This window comes from Mesoplodon densirostris, chromosome 2 (genome assembly GCF_025265405.1).
Source record: "Mesoplodon densirostris isolate mMesDen1 chromosome 2, mMesDen1 primary haplotype, whole genome shotgun sequence".
In the NCBI taxonomy this organism is placed as follows: Eukaryota; Metazoa; Chordata; class Mammalia; order Artiodactyla; family Ziphiidae; genus Mesoplodon; species Mesoplodon densirostris.
The window spans coordinates 157,211,648-157,232,911 of record NC_082662.1 but is presented as its reverse complement, the minus strand read 5'-3'; positions in this window follow the sequence as shown (position 1 = coordinate 157,232,911).

Here is a 21,264-nt window from a genome sequence, read left to right as displayed (position 1 = left end):
AAGGACAGTAAATGGAAAAAAATAAATAAGATGATAAACCTAGGTTCTAACATAATAGTAGTTAGAATATAAATTAATTAAACTCAATTAAAATATAGAACATTTCTGTTTGTTCAGTGCAACAATATATTGACTGCAAGATACATACTTGAAAACACAGATGGGTCAGAAATAAAAGGATGGAAAAGATGTATTAGCAAAATATGAACCAGAAGAAAGTTTAGTAGTGATCTTAGTATTTGGACAGGATAGAATTTAAAGTTAAAAAATTTGAAAGGAACAAAGAACATCAATTCATAAGAGGGGGAAGGGATTAAAGAGAAGGCATAGTCAACATAAACATATGTATCTAATACAACATCAGAGACACAAAGCAACAGTTGTCTAAACTACAGGATGAAAGAGATTAATCCATTGGTGTGGTGGATATGTTAGAAACCAACATATCAAACAGAAGAAAATAGCAGAGATATCTAAAGCCTAAATAACATAATTAGTAAATTCTAGCAAGTATATAAAGAATACATATGGGAACTCTTCTCCAATAAAGAATACAGTTTTTAATCCCACCTCAGTTACAAAAATAGGCCACATATTGGACCATTAAAACAATCTCAATATATTACTGAAGAACAATATCAGACTTCAACAATAATGAAATAGAATTAGACGTTATCTACAAAAGCGTAACTTATATAACATATTCGTTATATAAATGAAATCACATTTTATTAAATAGTTCTTGGGTTAAACAGGAAATGATAAAGGAAATTTAGAAATATTCAAGACTGAATGATTATTAAAATAACACCTGTCAAATTCTGTGGGACACTGATAAGGCCATGCCTAGAGACCAATTTATAGGTTTAAATAAATTATCAGGAAACAAGAATATTTAGAAGTAAATTAGCTAAGCATGCAACTAAATAAGTTGGAAAAAGAGCCTTAGAGCAATCTCAAGGAAATGAAAAGTAAGAAAATATTAACAGGGCAAAAATTAGTGAAATAGAGAATACACACAACAACAAAAGATTAACAAATTCTAAAGATATTTTGTTTGTTTCATAATGAAAATAAAATACAGATCTCCAGAAATACTGATCAAGGAAAAAAGAGGAAAGTTGCACATCCTCTCCATGAAAGGATGGATAGATGGAAGGACGGAAGAAATTAAGAAAAGAAACAGCTGTAAGTGAATACATTTGAAAACACTGATGAAGTGAATAAAAGACTAAAAATTTTTAACGTCAAAATTATAACAACTAGACTTGGGGAGCTTAAAGAAACCAGTAAATATTTAAAAGAGCTATAAAAGAAATTCAATGACTTTCCTGTCCCAAAACTAACCAGATAGTTTATTGGAGAGTTCTATAAAATTCTCAAGGAATGATGAATTCCAGTTTTAAGCACTGCTTCTAAAAAATAGAAAAGGAGGGAAACTCACTTAGCTCATTTTATGAGAGAAATGAATTTCAATTCTGAAACCAGATAAACATAAGAAAATACAATTCTAGAGGCCTTTCACTTATAAATTTCAATACAAATATACTAAATAAAATAGTAGCTAGCAGAATCAACAATGATACATATGTATCAAGCTCAAATGAAGTTATTCAGGAATGCATCAAAAATCTAACAACATAATTTATCATGATCAGAAGGAAGAAAAATATGGAGCAACAGTAAAGAGGTTCCTTTAAAAACTAAAAATTGAGTTACCATTTGATCCTGCAATCCCACTCCTGGGCATATATCTGGAAATGTCAAAATCTCTAATTCAAAAAGATACATGCACCCCAATGTCCATAGCAGCACTATTTACAATAGCCAACACATGGAAGATGTGGTATATATATATATACAATGGAATGTTAGTCAGCCATAAAAAAGAATGAAATAATGTCATTTGCAGCAACATGGATGGGCCTAGAGATGATCATACTAAGTGAAGTAAGTCAGAGAAAAACAAATATCACACGGTATCGCTTATTTGTGGAATCTTTAAAAATGATGCAAATGAACTTATCTACAAAACGGTCTCACAGACATAGAAAACAAACTTATGGTTACCAAAGGGGAAAGGAGGGGAGGAATAAATTAGGAGTTTGGGATTAACAGATACACAGTACTATATATAAAAGAGATAAACAACAAGTACCTACTGTATAGCACAGGGACTATATTCAGTATCTTGTAATAACTTATAATGGAAAAGAATATGAAAAAGAATATAACTGAATCACTGTGCTGTATACCTGAAACTAACACATTGTAAATCAACTATATGTCAATTAAATATATAATAATTATATATAAATTATTAAAATTATATCAATAAATAATAATTATATAATAATATCAGTTGATTCAGAAAAAGCAGTTGATAAGGTTTGATACCTCTGGTGATGCATTCTATCATTATACTAATTTAACTTAGTATAAGAGGTCAATGTTACAAGCAAAGTAAAAGAAAATAAGAGGTATAAAGATTGGAAGAGCATTTAAATTGTCTTCTAGGTAAATGGGATAATCTACCTAGAAGACTCAACACAATCAACAGCTGCCAGATACAAGATCTAACTACAAAAATCAAAGTAATTTCTCTAGACTAGTAAAACCCAACTGAAAATGTCATCTTAAAGAGAGAAAAATACCAATTGCAATATCAACAACTACAAAGTATCAATATCTAAAAGTTAACTTCACCAAAAGTACACAAGACCTCTATAAAGAAAATGTAAAACTCAAATAAAGGACATAGAAGAGGATAATGCACAAGTAACAGATAAATGAAGAGATCCCAGGCTCTTGGATAGGATGATTTAATAGTCTAAATATGCTGATTATCTCTGAATTAATATATAAATTAAAGCAATCAAATTAAAATCTTAAATCAAATTTCCATGAAACATGATAAACATACCCTAACATGTATATGGAAAAATATCTCTACTAATGGATAAGCCATTGTTAAAAGAGAAGACTAAATCGGAGGGACTTGTCTTACAAAATATTGTTATAAGATGACAGTTTTTTAAAAAAAAAACCTCTGGTATTAACATAAAAACAGGTAAACAGACCAAAGGAACTGAAAACTTAGAGGTCTATGACATTATAGGACTATAATACACAATAAAGTAGTTCTATAAATCAATGAAGAAAGAATTATTTAGTCATTTGGCCAAAACTGATTTGCTAGAGAAAAGTATAACTGAATCCCCAATTAATACCACATAGAAGAAATATAGGAGAATAGTTTTGTGGTGTAAAAGTGTAGAACTTTCTAAATAAATTTTCTAAGTGTAACTCCTAAAACAATAACTCAATGAATGTTATGGCAACAAAATTTATTTTTCTGTAAATTGAATGACATCATGGACAGAGCTAGAAGACAGACATTTTCAATGCTTAAAACTGTTAAGAAATTAATATCTAGAAACTAGAAAAATTGCAAATTAACATCAAGAAGAGAGCATCTCCATTAGAAAAATGGGCAACTAATATAAATAGACAGTTTGTAAAAGAGGAAATCCAAAACCTGAGAAGCATATCGAGAGATGCTCAAACTCATCAGTAGTCAGAAAAATGCAAATTAAAACACTGAGATTTCACTCTATACCAATTAAACTGGCAAAAATTAGAAAACTGGATAATGCCAGGCATTGGGGCATGGCATACAGTTATATTGGAATTTCCCTGCATTGCTGTGGGGAATGGAGACCGATGCCATTTTCAGGGGAAACAAGTTTTGCATTACTTACAAAACTAAATGCACATACCTTATGACTTAGAAAATCTGTTCCTCGATTATATATCTAAAATGAATTTTCACACAGGTCCAAAAGGGGATGTGTTCAAGATGTTCACTGTAAATTATTTGTAGGCTATGCCAATGGCAGCTCCTGGAGTGATGCAGGTGACAACCTAGCAGCCTGTATACAGTGGACTGAACTTGGTTGTCCATCACTGGGAGAGGGAATAAATAAAATGTGGAGGATGCACACTGTGTGGTAGATGAAACAGATACATTCACATGCACCAACCTGAAGAGATCTTACAGCATAGTTCTTAGTGGAAAAGTCAGAAATATAATGAGATAATACAGAATATACACGTATTTCAAAAACCAAAACTACATGCAAGCAAAACAAAAACAAACATTTTATAAGAACACATGTAAACAAAACCATACACATTTTAAAAGTAGATGATTGCCTCTGGGAGGGAAGGGGATGGAGGTTGGATATGGGGATAAAATAAAACTTAAGAGGGCCCTTCTCAGACTCATGATGATAATGCTCATGAACTAAGGAGTGTAATTAGTTCAACACTCTCCTCCTGAAGATTCTGAACCAAAAGACGGACGGAAGGGAGGGTGTAAGGAACGAAGGGAGGAAGGGAGGGTAAAGTTCTGAGAAGCTGGTATTGGAATTGTTCTTCCTCATTATTGGGTCAGTAATTTAGAGCAGGAGTTGGCAAACGTTTTCGGTAAAGGGCCGGACAGTAAATATTTCAGTCCCTGCAAGCAATAATCTCTGTTGCAACCACTCAACTCTGCCATTGTAGCAAGAAAGCAACTGTAGCCAATATGTAAAGAACAAGTAAGGCTGTGTTCCTGGTTTATTCACCAAAACAGGTGGTGGGCCAGTGTGGTCCACAGGCTGTAGTCTGCTGACTGTTGATGTAGACTCCCAAGATTATAACAAATAAGTGCATTAAAGGACTCCTTTTCATGCAGACTGCATTTACAGATCCAAAAACCTGGTTATGTGGCCTAAAAATTTCCAGTGTATTTTTGTGACCAATAGAATGAAATAAAGAACCAAAACTGTCTCAGACAACCCTTGGGTTTACAGTGTCTCAGACTCCAGTCAGGAAGAGGAGATGGGACTTCCCTGGTGGCACAGTGGTTAAGAATCTGCCTGTCAATGCAGGGGACAAGGGTTCTATCCCTGATCCGGGAAGATCCCACATACCGCGGAGCAACCAAGCCTGCACACCACAACTACTGAGCCTGCACTCTAGAGCCCGTGAGCCACAACTACTGAAGCCCGCATGCTCTAGGGCCCACGTGCCACAACTACTGAGCCCACACACCACAACTATGGAAGCCCATGTGCTTAGAGCTCTTGCTCTGCAGAAGCCACCGCAATGAAAAGCCCACGCACTGCAACAAAGAGTAGCCCCCTCTTGCCGCAACTAGGGAAAGTCCACACACAGCAATGAAGACCCAATGCGGCCAAAAAATAAAGTAATTGAAAAAAAAAAAAAAAGAAGAGTTGAAAAGCTCTCTAGGTAAGGTTATTCTTATTGAAACTCTACATCTTTTAAATTGCTGTTTCCATGGGAGCTACCATATCCGTAAGAGGCATAAGTTGGTCAGGGTTCTGAGCCCTATTATTAGAATTTTTAGATAAGCAGAAAATGACAGATACCAGGATTCCATATTACAGTACTACAATCCTATAAATACCCTTTTCTTCTGGGAAGTGTGTCTGACCAAAACATATGAAGCAAGGTAACAGGCTAGTAAAAGAGAATAGAGGTTTAAATGTCAGCTGAAACAATGTTCATTTCCTTTAAAAAAAAAATCATTTGCACAGCTCTTGGAGCCACTAAAGTGAACCTCTCGCAGTTTGAAGTTCACCCAAAAAATCCTTTGGCAAAATATTTGCTGAAACACTGTAATGTAGGAATTGGAAGGGATTAAGCCTTGCTCGGTTTCTCCTCCCACACACCTATCTTCCCTGAGCTGACTTGTGTAGCTCAGAAGCTTAAATCCGTGTGCCTGAGACCCAGATTCCAAAATCAACATATCACTCTCCTGTTCCCGCCATAAATGAAAACGTTACTGATATGTCTCATTTATAATGAAAATCTGCCTAAGAGAGCAGACCAACCATCCTTCACACAATCCTGTTAGCTCCCAAACACCCCCAACAGATCCTCTTTTGTCTGTCACTAGTTCTAACATCAGTACAATCCTTGCATGGTAGTGTTTCAAACACACTGTGAGTCCCTGCCCTCTAATCACCACTCAGCTCAGCCGTTGAGGCTCAGACAGGGAACAGCTGTGTGGCAGTGACTCTGAGTGCAGTGGTTCAAAGAGGGGAGAAATGACTGTGGGCTACAGTGGTCTGGGGAGATTCATGGAGGGGCCTTACTTTATAAAGGGCAGAAGATCCTTACAAAGACATCAAAGGATGAGAAGATGCCTGGCAGGGAGAAATGCCATAACGGCTCTATTTTAACTATAACAAATTAGAAGGTGCAAAAGCATCCATGGTTAGGTGGTGAAATTTTAAAAGACTTAAGGATTTTTCAGCCGTTTCTTGCTAACTTTTGTTTTTATCTACTTTTCTCGATAGCAATCCCTGTCACAAGTCTAGACATTGCAATCATATTATTTACCAGTCAAGTATTTGTAAAGTATAAAGAATTTCAGCTTTCTTATACTGCCATTTCACCAAGTTTTATAGCTTTACCTCAGCCCTTGGATTCACATTGACCCTTAGTCTCCATGGAATATATCTGGGTCTTAAAATATGTAAACCAGATCTTCTCTAGACTGAAGCTCATCACTTTAGCCTCTGCCACATTGTTTTTCATACATTTTTCTAATCACTATAATGTATAATGGAGGCTGTATTCAAGTATGCCCCGTGTTGAGTTGGAGAGTGAATCTACAAACCCAAGTCTTTCTATCCCTGCAACTAGTCTTGAACTTTGCCTTGCTGTAATAGGTGTCACTCGTATGCATATGAACGTGTGTGTAACAATACATGGGATAAGATTCTGCCTTCCTTAACCATGACCTCAGCCACCTATGTGCCACCCCACCTCCTACTTGTCTGTGAAAGCAGGAGACTGGGAGATGTGTGAGAGGAGAGAGAGAACCACTGGGCAGCATGACATGGAGACAAATATGGTGGTCACCAGTGCTGTCAGTAGAGTATTCTGGTTCTTCTCTCTTTGGGACATACAGTAGAGTTCCACGTCCTGACCCTTTTGTTAAGATAGGACCATGTGACAAGCTGTAGACCGTGAGTCATTCTAGGCCAGAATGGCACATGGTCAGCGTGAGACCTTCCAGAGCTCTTTTCTCTCCCTGACATAATGGGTGGCACCATTCAGATGGTAGCTTCTATGTCAGTAATGATGATCAGAGCCTCCCTACCAACTAGGATGGATGAGTAACTTAAGAAATGTTTCTTGGTTGTGTTTAGCTCCTGAGACTTCGGGGAGTTGGTCACCACGACAGGATTTAGTGCACGTTGTCTGCTACCTTAAAGGAGGAAGTACACGGTTTTGCCCTGCCCTCCAACTAAGGTTCTTATCATCCTCCAAGACAAATGGGGGGGGGGGCTTGAAGTATTTTTAGAGACTGAGGACACCAGCAAAAAAGGGAGAGTGCCCTTTCTTCCCCTGTTCAATATCTGCTTGGGTAACAGATTGGATGCCTGTTTGAGCAAGTGAAAACTGAATGAGAGGGAGACAGCAAGGCATAGAGAGAAGTACAAGCTCAGTTGACTAAACGTCCACTGTCACATCAAGAACGTGAGAGATCCCTGTGGGTCAAAAGGAAAAACGTTTCAGGTCACCTCGGCTAATTCTACCCATGTGCAGATTATCAACAACACTGCAGGAGCAGATGTTCACCTGGAAAATGTGATGCCAGTCTTCCCTGTATGCAGGCTCCCCCAGTTTCTATAAATGATTCTTTGGGTCCCGCTCCTCCATTGTCAGCACACACACCTCACTTGGCTGACCAAGATGATAAGCAACAGTTGAATATGAGCTATGTGTCTATTTGCTAATCTCAGCCCCTCTTCCCAACATGCTTGAGGTTAAAAAGACCACAAAAGAGGGTCGTGTCTCATCCTCACAGTAGATCCCTCTGCCATTGTCAGTCTAAGAAACGGGACTAGGAAATTAAATAAGACTACTGGACTCTTAACAACTGAAAGTGATCACAAAGCTCTGGGAAAACAGTTATGATACCGTTTTAAGAAAGGAAGTTGGACAAGATATGGTGGAAAGCAATAATCAGAGAAAGGAAAATTGTTTCATGCTTATACTGCACTGAGTTTGGAATGTACATTAAAATAATTACATGTTTAGCTAAAAATAATGATCAATTTTTTCTAAAGCTCTCAGAACCTCATACATCCAAATGAGTATTGTCATTCAAAATGATCTCCAAGGCTACAACACTTCATCCAATAATTTTTGAGCTGCTTTGCTCAAAATATTTTTTTAAATTGCCTGAGTCCATTTATGAGCCACAGAATGAAATGTTTCTTTATAGCCACAGCTCAGCTCTCCTTGGACTACTTCTTTACAGCTCTCCTTGGACTACTTCTTTATTTGCCCTCTTTTCCTCTCTTCTGACTTTATTCAGGCTAACTCCACACTCCTCCCTCCCATTCTACCAAATAAAGTAAGTGAGTTTCATGCTTGCTCTGGAAAAGTCCTCTCTGCTACTTGAGGGATATAAAGGGTTGGGAGGATGAAGTGAGGAAGCAAGGGAGTTTTACAAGGAGAAGGCCATTTAGATGTTACCTACTGAAAAGCAGTAAATTGCTAACCAGGGCACTGCTGACTGACCATCATAAATGTGATCCCCTAAAGTTTAATCCCTCTGATTTTGAAAAAGCATTCTGGGCTATGAAATATGTCTCAATACATATGAAAGCATTCAAATCATAGAAAGTATGTTCTGTGGCCACAATGGAATTAAATTTCAAATCAATAGCAAAAAGATATATGGAAAATATCACCCAAACATTACTATACTGGATAACACAGTTCTAAAAAAAAAAAAAAAAAAGGATAAAATAAGAAATCAAAAGGAAAATTAGAAAGAATTTTTTAACCGAATGAAAATGAAAACAGACATACCAGAATTGTGGGATGCTGCTAACATAGTACTTAAGGGGCTATCTTTACCACTAAACACCTATATCAGAAAAGAGGAAAAGTCACCAATCAATTACCTTAGTTTCAAACTTAGTAAACTAGAAAGAAAAAATTAAGCCCAAAGTAAGCAGAAGAAAGGAATAATAAAGGTCAAAACAGGAACCAAGGGAATAGAAAATAGGAAAATAGAAAAAAAAATAAACCAAAAGCTAGTTCTTTGGAAAAAAAACTAATAAAATTGATAAACCTCTAGTAACACTGAGCAGAGGGAATAAAAAAGGAGACAACACGAATTACCAATATCGGGTCTAAAAGGTGACATCATTACAGATTCTATAGGTAATAAAAGGATAATAAGAATAATGTGAACAATTTTATGCATATAAATTCAACAACTTAGATGAAATGGACAAATCTCTTGAAAGACACAAACTATCGACTTTACTCAAGAATAAATACTTAGCTTTATCATACTAAGTGAAGTAAGTCAGACAAAGACAAATATATGATATAGTTTATATGTTAAATCTTAAAAAAATGATGCAAATGAACTTATTTACAAAACCGAAACAGACTCACAGACTTAGAGAACAAACTTATGGTTACCAGGGGGGAAGATTGGGAGTTTGGGATTGACATGTACACACTGCTATATTTAAAATAGATAAACAGGGACTCCCCTGGTGACACAGTGGTTGAGAATCTGCCTGCCGATGCAGGGGACACGGGTTCTATCCCTGATCCATGAAGATCTCACATGCAACTAAGCCCATGCGCCACAACTACTGAAGCCCGCATGCCCAGAGCCTGAGTTCTGCAACAGGAGAAGCCACTGCAGTGAGAAGCCCGCACACTACAGCGAAGAGTAGCCCCCGCCCGCTGCAACTAGAGAAAGCTCTCGGGCAGCAACAAAGACCCAACATGGAAGACCCAATGCAGCCAAAAATAAACAAATTAAATAATTAATTAATTAAAAATAAATAAAATAGATAACCAACACGGACCTACTATATAGCACAGGGCATGCTGCTCAATATTCTGTAACAACTTGTGGAGGATTACTGGACTGAATGTCAATATTATGACATAGTATGAGTGTGTTTCATGTTTGGTAATTGCAATCATTGTTGCTTTTGTTGTGGTTATCCATTTACAATGCTTGGTGTCAGTCTATTTATCCCTTGTAAAAATAAAATACAGTGTGTGTGTAGGAAAAAAATATTCTGTAACAACTTAAATGGGAAAAGAATTTGAAAAAGAATAGATACATGTATATGTATAACTGAATCACTTTGCTGTACACCTGAAACTAACACAACATTGTTAATCAACTATGCTCCAATATAAAATAAAAATTTAAAAAAAGGAAGTCAGCAGGACAGAAAAAGAAACCAAAAAAAAAAAAAGAATAAATATATAGCCTTGATGGCCAACAGGCACATGAAAAGATGCTCAACATCTCAACATCGTTAATTATCAGAGAAATCAAAACTACAATGAGGTATCACCTCACACCAGTCAGAATGGTGTGAGGTGATACCTCATTGTAGCAGTCTACAAATAATAAATGTTGGAGAGGGTGTGGAGAAAGGGAAACCGTTTCTACACTGTTGGTAGGAATGTAAATTGGTGCAGTCACTATGGAGAACAGTGTGGAGGTTCTTTAAAAAACTAAAAAAACTAAAATAGTTACCACATGATCCAGCAATCCCACTCTTGGGCATATATCCAGAAAAGACGAAAACTCTAATTTGAAAAGATACATGCACCCCAATGCTCATAACAGCACTATTTACAATAACCAAGGCATGGAAGCAACCTAAGTATCTATCAACAGATGAATGGGTATATATATATAAATTTTAAATATATATATATATATATATATATATATATATATATATAACTGAATAACTTTGCTGTACACCAGAAACTAACACAACATTGTAAATCAACTACACTTCAATTTTGAAAACAAAAAAAGAAGGTAATCTCTTAAAAAAAAAGAATAAATATATGAATAGACCTATTTCTATTAAAGAAATTGAATTTGTACTTAAAAACCTTCCCAAAAAGAAAATATCCAGGTGCAGATGTTTCCACTGGTGAATTCTAATAAACACTAAGGCAATAATACGAATTTTAAACCAAATTCCTCGAAAAAAATGTAAAGGAGGAAATACTTCTCAACTCAGGCTATGTGGCCAATGTTATCTTCACACCCAAAACAAACAAAGCATTACTAGAAAATGACAGAACAAAATCTCTCATGAACAGAGACACTAAATTACTAGACAAAATTTTAACAAATCAACAATATACAGGAAGGATAATAGAAAGGATAATAAATTGTGGCCAAGTAGAATTTATCTCTGTAATGCAATGTTGACTTAATATTCAAAAAATCTGTAGATGTAACTCACCATATTAACAGATAAAAAAGAAGAAAAAAACCAAAACATGTTATCATCAACAACATAAGGAAAACAAGATCAAAAAAAGAACCAAGGATGAATCCTAGGATTTGGGCCTGAAAACATGTGTCAAATGTCACAGAAAATCCCAGTAGAACAAAAGAGATGCCAGCTACTTAGGTTTGCTATTCAGGAGACCATTTGTAGACTTTTTCATAGTAGTTTCATTAGAAGGATGGGAATAACAGGGCTGATGAGATGCTGGAGGCAGGTGAGGGGAGGGTGGTAAACATCATCCATGACTAAGAGATCACTGTTCTTCTATGCAATCCCCAACCTCAACCACAACCCTTGATGAGAGAAGAGGAATATTTCTCCCCACTTTCTATCTGGATATAAACTTCAACAGATAAATGTTCTGAGTCTTTAGCCAATACAAATTCAGTCTTGGTCCTACACAAACTCCAGCTATACTTATAAAGTGCTTACTGAGAAATATGCTAAAGAAATTCTTAGCCACAAATTATTTTTCAGAACACAGGGATTAGGGGAAAAGAAAATGTGGTAAAGCACTAGATGCTTTACACCTAATTGACAAATTTAGAAACAAATAAATTACCAGGAGTAGATGGCATCCACCCAGGGGTCTGAAGGAACTCAAGGATGAAATTATGAAGCTGTTGGCCAAATTGCAACCTTGCAGTTACAAATGGCCACATGCCACTGGAGTGGCAGACTGCCAGAGTGACTTCTCTCCATGACATGGGCTGCAGAGGAGATCTGAGAACCACAGACACATAGGTCTTACTTCCAACTCCAGTATGTTAAAAACTATAGTGAAGTGGAGGCCTACTACACACTTGAGAAGTCTAATCTCTCACTTAGGGCGTGGCTCTCACTCTCTGAGGGGAAGCTGGGTGGTCCAGGGGAATGAGCAACAGCTGGAAATCGGGAGACCCACTCTGAAGTCTGTTCTGTCCCTATTAAGATTACAGTCACCCTGTGTCTCATTCTCATATGCAAAATGAGAATAATAGCTACCCTATATACCCCATAAAATTGTTGGGAGGTTGAGAGGATGTAACAGAGATTACTATGTTTTTTTAATTGAAGTATCACTGATTTACAATGTCATGTTAGTTTCAGGTGTATAGCACAGTGGCTCAATTATACATACATATATGTATATTCTTTTTTAAATTATTTTCCCTTATAGGTTATCACAAAACATTGAGTATAGCTCCCCGTGCTATACAGTGGGTCCTTGTTGATTACCTATTTTATATGTAGTAGTGTATATATGTTAATCCCAGACCTCTAATTTATCCCTTCCCACACTTTGGTAACCATGTTTGTTTTCTAAGTCTGTGAATCTCTTTCTGTTTTATAAATAAGCTCATTGGTATATATTTTTTTAGATTCTATGTTTTATGTAAAAAAAAAAGCCTAAACGAATCTGTGGTATTCATGTATTAAGGAGGATGATAATAATAATAATAATAATAATAATAATATGATGATGATGATGATGATATTCTACTAAATCCCTGTAGAGGGTGAATCTCCAGTGATTGTTCTTTCATTACAACCTTACCAGCCACTTCTGTCTCTCTCTCCTCCCTTGATTTTCATTACTTTGAATTTATCACTTTGCATCCAAGATTACCATTTTCAGTTGCTTCTTTGCATCTGTGTATCTTAACCTGAGCCTCAATCCTGAAGTCATCAGTTTTGTTTCCAACGTTGTGTCTCCATTTGTCCTTCCTATTTCTGCCAGTGATACACTAATCTTACCTATGACCCAGGTTCAGAACCCCAAGGTGGGCTTTGAGACTTTCTTTTCTCCTCCAGTAAACTCACAAGTGTGCACGTATATATGTACACATGCACAAACATTATAAATTTGCTGATTCTCGCCAATTCTCTATCACGATGCCTCTGGAATCCATGCCTTCGCTTTATTCCCCCCAGCACTGACCTATTTCAGCTCCTGCTATCTCAATCACTCTCTGCACACTTAACGGAGAGCCTTCTACATGCCAGGTGTCATGAAAGATGCTGAGGATGTGATGGTGAATAAGACATGAGTCCGGCTCGAAAAGTTCTCAGAGTCAAGTGCTGCTGGTGGAGGCTTTCTACAGAAAGGAGATCACATCATGATAGAGCTAGTAAGAAGGTATTGGTAGAAGAGGGTATTGATAATAGTAGGGGGTCTGTGAGAGATGAGGCATCTAATCCAACATAAGGTGGTCAGGAAAGGCCTCCTGGAGGAGCAGATTCCTGAGCTGGAGGCCGCAGCTAGGCCACTGGTGCGTAGAGGTCAGAGAAAGGTGTGTAGACAGGAAAGAATTCTAGTCAGAAGCTGCAACAAATGTTGAGGAAATTATAAGCATCTCAGGATGGCTGGAACATGGTTTGTAAAGGAAGTGGCAAAACAGAAGTCTCAAAAGAGAGCCAGGAGGCAGATGTTTGGGGGTCTCGTAAACTATGTTCAGCACTTTTACTTTAGGATGAAGATGAGGTGGAGCCATGTGGGATTTATGCATGGAGGTGACAGATTGTTTTTTAGCGAAATCATCCTGTCAGAGCCTGGTATCCAGCTGTGAATGCTCAGAGCACGTTGCCCACCCAGCTCCATCTCCACACAGAACATGCCAGCCTGTAGGATGCCTCTCCACACTATTGCCACCCAGAGACCAGGCCTCCCTTTCAGACTGCACATAAGCCCTAAGGGCCAACAGCACTTCACCCCCAGCAGATTGTCAGGACCTCCTGCCTTGGCAAATGTGCAGCCACGTGACTCTATTTCCTAACCGGAGGCCCTTCTAGTGGTTTATCCTCTTCTTTTCCCTTATTCCCAAATAGCTTGGTGTTTCTTCTCCCCAGTCCAACTTCTAGCACTCACATTTCTCCTAAATCCTTGCCCCATGCTGTCTGGAATCTCCATTCCCTTATTAACAAATTCCCCTACACCCTTAACTTCTCCACTGAATGTCCCTTTACTCCCTTATCTTGATGTGGTTGTCCCCTGGGAACCCTACTTCCCCTGGAGCATCGCAAGTGGAAGCTTCTCATTCACCCAATACACCTCGCTGTTCAGGATTGGGAGTCGGGTCCAGAATCCTCCTACCTGCAATTCCCAGACTGTTGTTCCACCCTCTTACATTAAAAACCCAGCTCCCTTTGTCTGGGGCACGCTGAGCCACCTTCAGCTCTGTCCTGTACTGCCCTCATGGACACTGTTCTTCATTCCCTGAAGTCTTCAGGATCTCTACCTGGTCCCGCCACCATCGTGATTGCTCCCAAACACCACGATTCCTGAGTTCTTTGACTTTCTAACCTCCAAAGAATTTCTCTATCCAATTTCTTATCTTCACCTGCAACTCTTTTACCTCCAAAGAGTGTGCTCTGCAATTATACACATTCCCTCCTTCCTGTTGCCTTACTCAATTCCTCCCATCATACCAGCTCTTCCCCCTCACCAGGACCGCTGACCTCTCTAATCTCTCCTCAGTTCCTTCCTCTTCCATGTGCATCTCAACCTCCATGACCCACTGCTGAATCGCTCTTTTGCTGACATGCTATATTGAGTCTTTATAGAACCAATTCAGTTAGAACTCCCATTTTCCGAAACCTATGCCCTGTGCTAAATGGGATATCCCTGTATTACCCAAAGACTCCTAACCAGGCTCTTCATATTCCAGGAGACTTTCCACCCTAAAACATCTAGTACATCAACTCCTAATTCATTTTCCTAAAGCTGAGTTCTGACCACCCTTCTAACCCTGCTCACAAACTTTCAAGTGATGCCTGTGGCCTGTCAAAGTAACTTTACCAATCTAAGATTTATATTACAGAACCAAACCACCTCTCTGACCTTACCTTATTTTGCTTCTGTCCATTTCTAATCTCTTCTATCACCCTGATCTCACTATGTCTCCAACACCTGCTTTTCTCTTCCTCCAAAGGTATGTATGTACGTATGTATATGGGTATGTGTGCGTATATACCTATATCTCTTGAATTATTGTTGTAAAGCCATGTCTCCCCAAAGTCTTCCCAGCTTTTTCTGGAAGAACCCAAGATACAACAAAGTGCCTTCACCACCTGTTGCAGCCAGCACTGTGTCTCCTCTCCACTTCTGTCAGCAATGTTGGCCATCGACCCATGTGCTGACCCTCTCCCAAGTGATAGAGCTGTTTCCCGGGTATGGCCCCTACCCCCAAGTCTCCCTGTACCAGCACCACTCTGAACTGCAGTCCAGCCACTGAAGAGGGAGACTTCCCTCATCCCACACACTCCAGGGGACCATGGTCCAAATTCTTTATGCTAAATGAGCACTTTGGGGTATTCCCAATGTGTCACAAAAGGTTTGTGTGAAATCCACATTCTGGGTTCTTGCTTGCAATCTTTCTCTTCTGAAGAATCAGATGCAAGGCCACACAGACTGGCAGAGAAAGCCGCTGTGAGAAAAAGACTGTTTTCATCTGAATTCCTTTCCATTCCCCCACTCCCCGCCTCTGTCCCCCACATCTCCCCTGCAGGTGCACCACAGGCCCAATCAATAAACAGCTTTCTTTTCATGGAGAAGCTTTCCGTTAAGTTTGATGGAAAACACCAGTCAGTAATCCAAAGCCCAGACTTCACCACTGGTGACCTTGAGAGCCACTTGGCTCTTCTGAGTGGCATGCCTCATCTGCCTCATCTACAGCAGAGCAGTTGTGAGAACCGTCCAAGGTGATACAGCTAGAACCATGCTGTAAATTGTCAAACGTTACGTACATCAAGCTTCTCAGGGGCAGAGACCTTGGTGTGCGACCTAGAGCAAGTTAATTAACCTTCTAAACCTCAGTTTCTCAATCTCTAAAATGAACTAATAAGGATCATCTCACAGGCCACTTTGAGAATTAAATGTAGGGAAGATGACTAATACTGTACTCCTAACTAGAAGGCAATCGTCAGTGCCAGCATTGGTGCGATGGTGGTGGTGGTGGAGGTATTCCATGGAAGAAGGTGATGTCTCTATACTGAAGCCTGAAGGTATTAGCCTGCTTATATAAAAGTCCAGCAGGATCTCAACCTCAAAGAAACAAAGTACCAATTTGCACTAGAAATCCTCCAAAGGATATCCTCCAAAGGGAGAGTCCCTGTTACTTACAAAACTTTTGAGGATTTTCTTCTACTAGAGGAGTTTAAAAATTCTTCTATATTATGATATTATCCAATATCCATAAAACACCATTATATGTAATGGCATATATAATTTGAATGTTTCAAAATCTATTTAAGATATTACAAAAATTTCTATTGCTATAAAATTGTGTCTGCAATACTGGCATATTATACAGACACACTTTTATAACATCAGTTTAATTGTTCAGTGCCAAGTTTAACTCCTTTTTAGTCTGGTATATTTTTACACAAGATTTAATCTGGGGATAAACAGTCCAATATAAGCAGAGCAGAAAAGGCATCACGTGGCGATTTCTTATTTTCAGCACACTGTGTCTGGCCATACATTTTTAATATCAAAATTGGCTTGTTCTGTAATATTTTGATTGGAGATTTATGCATGCTGTTGCCACATCGTTTAAACAGATGTGTGGTAAATTTGATAGAAAAAAAATCTCTTCCTCCTGAAACTAGGACACTTGCTCATTTGAATAATATAGAACAACAACAGTCACTGTGGATGTTTTAAAACACAGGATGCTCTATAAAGTAAAAGGCCTCAAAACGTGCCATCACAGTTCTATTCCCAATTCACTGCAGATCTTCAAAACTTCCAACTGATGTGCTGCTGTATTTCCCACAATGACCACTCCTACCCATATTGCCTCATGTTCAGTAGCAACACAAACACCATGAAACAAGAAGATCGGCCTTCTTGGTCAGAAACTGCAGTCCCATAGAGGGGGTAAAATTGAATCTGTGTCACAGGCCTGATCACAGCCATCCTTAGAGCTGCACGGAAAAGTAGAGCGGGCTCTGAAAAAGTAGGTCCAGGCTCTGGAGTTAGACTGGGCTCCAATCCCAGTCCTAGAATTTAGTATCTGTGGAATTCTGTACTGCCTCAGTTTCCTCACCTGAAATGGAAATCATAAGACGTACTTTGCATGGAGGTCGTAAGAGTTTAATGAAATGGGCCATAATGCCTAGGAGAGTGCATGACACACAATAGATTCTCTGTAAATTCTAGTATAATCTGTATTTTATTATTACATTCATTATCTTACTCATAGTATCCTTGGTCTGACTGAGCTTCGAGAGGTAGGCTAAGGGTAAGCTGGGACGAAGTGAGAGAGTGGCATGGACATATATATACACTACCAAATGTAAAACAGATAGCTAGTGGGAAGCAGCTGCATAGCACAGGGAGATCAGCTCGGTGCTTTGTGACCACCTAGAGGGGTGGGATAGGGAGGGTGGGAAGGAGACCCAAGAGGGAGGAGATATGGGGATGTACGTATATGTATAGCTGATTCACTCTGTTATAAAGCAGAAACTAACACACCATTGTAAAGCAATTATATACTCCAATAAAGATGTTAAAAGAAAAAAAAAAAAGAGGGTAAGAGGATCTTCACAGATCCACACCAGCTGCTAGAAAAACAACAGTAACCACCACAGCAATACAGGGCCCATTCCTTAATGGCAACAGATCTTACATGCAGAATAACAATTACTTGAAAAGCCTCTCCACCTTCAAGAAATTTTCTTGAAAGGTATGGTTATAAGTGGTCTTTGCACACCAGTTTGAACAACCTTCTTAATTCCAGAAACCACTCTGAAACATCTGAAATAATTTGCGCATTCTGTGTGATGTTTTTATTCAACGCTCCATCTATATTAATCCATGAGTAATCCCAAACCTCATTTAAATGAGTTGTTTCCAACGCCTCCCCAGCTGAGGCTTTTACTAAATTATTTTCACCAGTATCCAAAGGGACTGATTTGAGTTCTTCCTTCTCTGGTGAAGATGCTAATGAACACTGATAGTTAAATGCCAGACCACCAAAGGGAAACCAAGGGGTTTGGATTATCTGCTAAGGATAATTAAACATAAACTATATTTTAATTTCATACATTACTTGGCCTCGGAAAACTTTTCATTTGCAGTCACTCTGTCAATCAAATCCTCCTTTATCCGACACCCGCTCCAGCTACCACTCCATTCTGTGCCCCTTTTATAACCAGAACTTCTCTAAACAGTTGTCTGCCTGCACCATTTTCACTTTCTCCCTCCCTTTCTCTCCCAAACCCACTTCAATCAGCTTGCTTATAAACACTTCACTGAAACTACTTTTATCCAGGTCACAAATGACTTCCACATTGACAAGTTCAGTGGTTAAATTATTGTTTTCCTTTTCATTTAGAATTTCTTAGGCAATATTTAGATTATACAAAAAAGTATAAATAATTCAGTGATTATCTGTGTACCCACCACCAAGCTTAAAAAGCAAAGCATTACCAACATTGTCGAATGTCTCCTGTGTATCTCTCCTGGATGGCTTCCTCTTCCCGCACTCTTCAAGTAACTAATGTCCTGATTTAGTATTCTTTGTTTCCATATATTTCTTTATACTTCTACTATGAAAGTTTCTCTAAGCAATATGCTTGTTTTGCATGCTTTAACTTTATAAATGGTATTCAACTACACATATTCTTCAACATTTGCGCTCACTACCATATGTGTGGGATTCATCCACGTGACTCTAACTCATTCATTTGTTCAGGTGAATAGAATTCCATTGTGCAAACACAGCACAATGTATTTACCCATTCTCCTGTTGACAGACATTTGGGAATGCTTCCAATATTTTTGCTAAAAATAAACAGTGCTTCTAAGAACATTCTTGTATGTATCTTGTCAATGGTCAATTCTCAGTACTCACCTGGTTTTACCTCCTGGAGACATTTGACATGGGCTATCACTCCCTCCTTAACATGGACTTTTAACTTGACTTTAGAGACACCACATTCTTCCTGGTTGTTTTTCCCCAACATTGCTGCTACTTCTCAGTCTCCTTTGCTGGCTCCTCTTCCCAACCTCTAAATATTGAGGTGTCCCAGGACTGAGGCTTTGTCACTCCTCCATTCCCTATTTTCACTCCTAGATAATCTCATTCACTCTATGGCTTTAAATATCATTTTTAAACTAAAAATAGAAGTACCATATGATCCAGCAATTCCACTGCTAGATATAGACCCAAAGAAAATGAAAACACTAATTCAAAAAGATACATGCACCCCAATGTTCATAGCAGCATTATTCACAATAGCCAAGATATGGAAGCAACCCAAGTGTTCATCATCAGATGAATGAATAAAAAAGATATGGTGTGTACGTGTGTGTGTGTGTGTACACACACACACACACACACACACACGCACGCACACACAGGCACACACAATGGAATATTACTTAGCCATAAAAAAGAATGAATTCTGGCATTTGCAACAACCTGAATGGACCTAGAGAATATTATGCTTAGTGAAATAAGTCATACAGAAAAAGACAAGACTATGTTATCACTTATATGTGGAATCTAAAAAATAAAACAAATGAATGTATATGATAAAACAGACTCACAGTTACAGGAAACAAACTAATGGTTACCAATAGGGAGAAGGAAGAGGGGAGGGGCAAGATAGGGGTATGAGATTAAGAGACACAAACTACTACATATAAAATAGATAAGCAACAGGGATATATTGTACAGCACAGGGAAATCCAGCCATTATTTTGTAATAACTTTAAAGGGAGTATAATCTATATAAACATTGAATCACTATGCTGTATACCTGAAATATAATATTGTAAATCAACTATATTTCAATTAAAAAAGGGGGAAAACGACAAAAATAAAACCCGCTTTTGTTGATGATTCCAAAATGCGCACCGTTAGCCCTGTCCTCCCCCTCGAACTCCAGCCCTCTCCATCCAACTTTGTGTTCAACATCTCTACTGGGATATCTAAACTTGACATATCCAAAATTGATTGATTTCCATAGTTGTCCCCCCAAAGCTATTTCCTCTCTATGTCCTCTCCATTTCATCAAGTCAAATCGTTCAATCAGTTGCTCCAGGAAAAAACAAAACAAAACAAAAACTCCTCTTTTTATCCTGTATATCATTTCAAACGCTTCAAATCCGTCCAAAAATTATATGGGATCTACCTTCAAAATGTATTTCAAAATAAGCCAATTCTCATTACCTCCACCTCTATCAGGCCACCATACTCTCTCACTCAAACTTAATAGCTTTCCAACTAGTCTGCCTATGTTTGCTCTTGTCCTCCTGCAAGCCACCAAGCAGCCAGAGAGATCTTTTAGAAAAGTAAATCATGTAAATCATATGTCTTTCCTCTGCTCTGAACTCCCCGGTGGCTGCCCATCTCACTTACCATGTAATCCAAATTCCCTGCCATTGCCTGTGAAGCTCTGGATGATCTAGCCCCCTAAATTCCTCAGCTTCCTAATCTCCAACCACTTCCCTTTACTCACTATGCTCCTATCACACTGGCCTCTTCACTGTTCCTCTAACATACTTCATACTTAATGTCTCGGGTCCTTTGCATTTGCTATTCCTTCTGCCTGGGTGCTCTTCCTCCCCCTAGATTTGCATGGCATGGTTTCTCCTGTCATTCAGATCTCTGCTCAAATGTCTCCTTCTGTGACCATGTTATCCAATAATTCTCCCCCATTTCTCCCTATTCCCTTACGCACATCACTCAGCTTGCGTTATGGCCTAGATTCCTTAGGAATTCTAGGTGCTCTGGCTTGCACCTCAAGTGTTTGGGAACCGAGGTCAAAGCAGAATTTTTCAGTATTTTTGTTTGACATTTGCATTTACTATGATTCTACTCCTGGGTAAAAAGAAACGGCTGACAGGAGTTTGAAGGAATACACTAAGGTATACATTTGTATT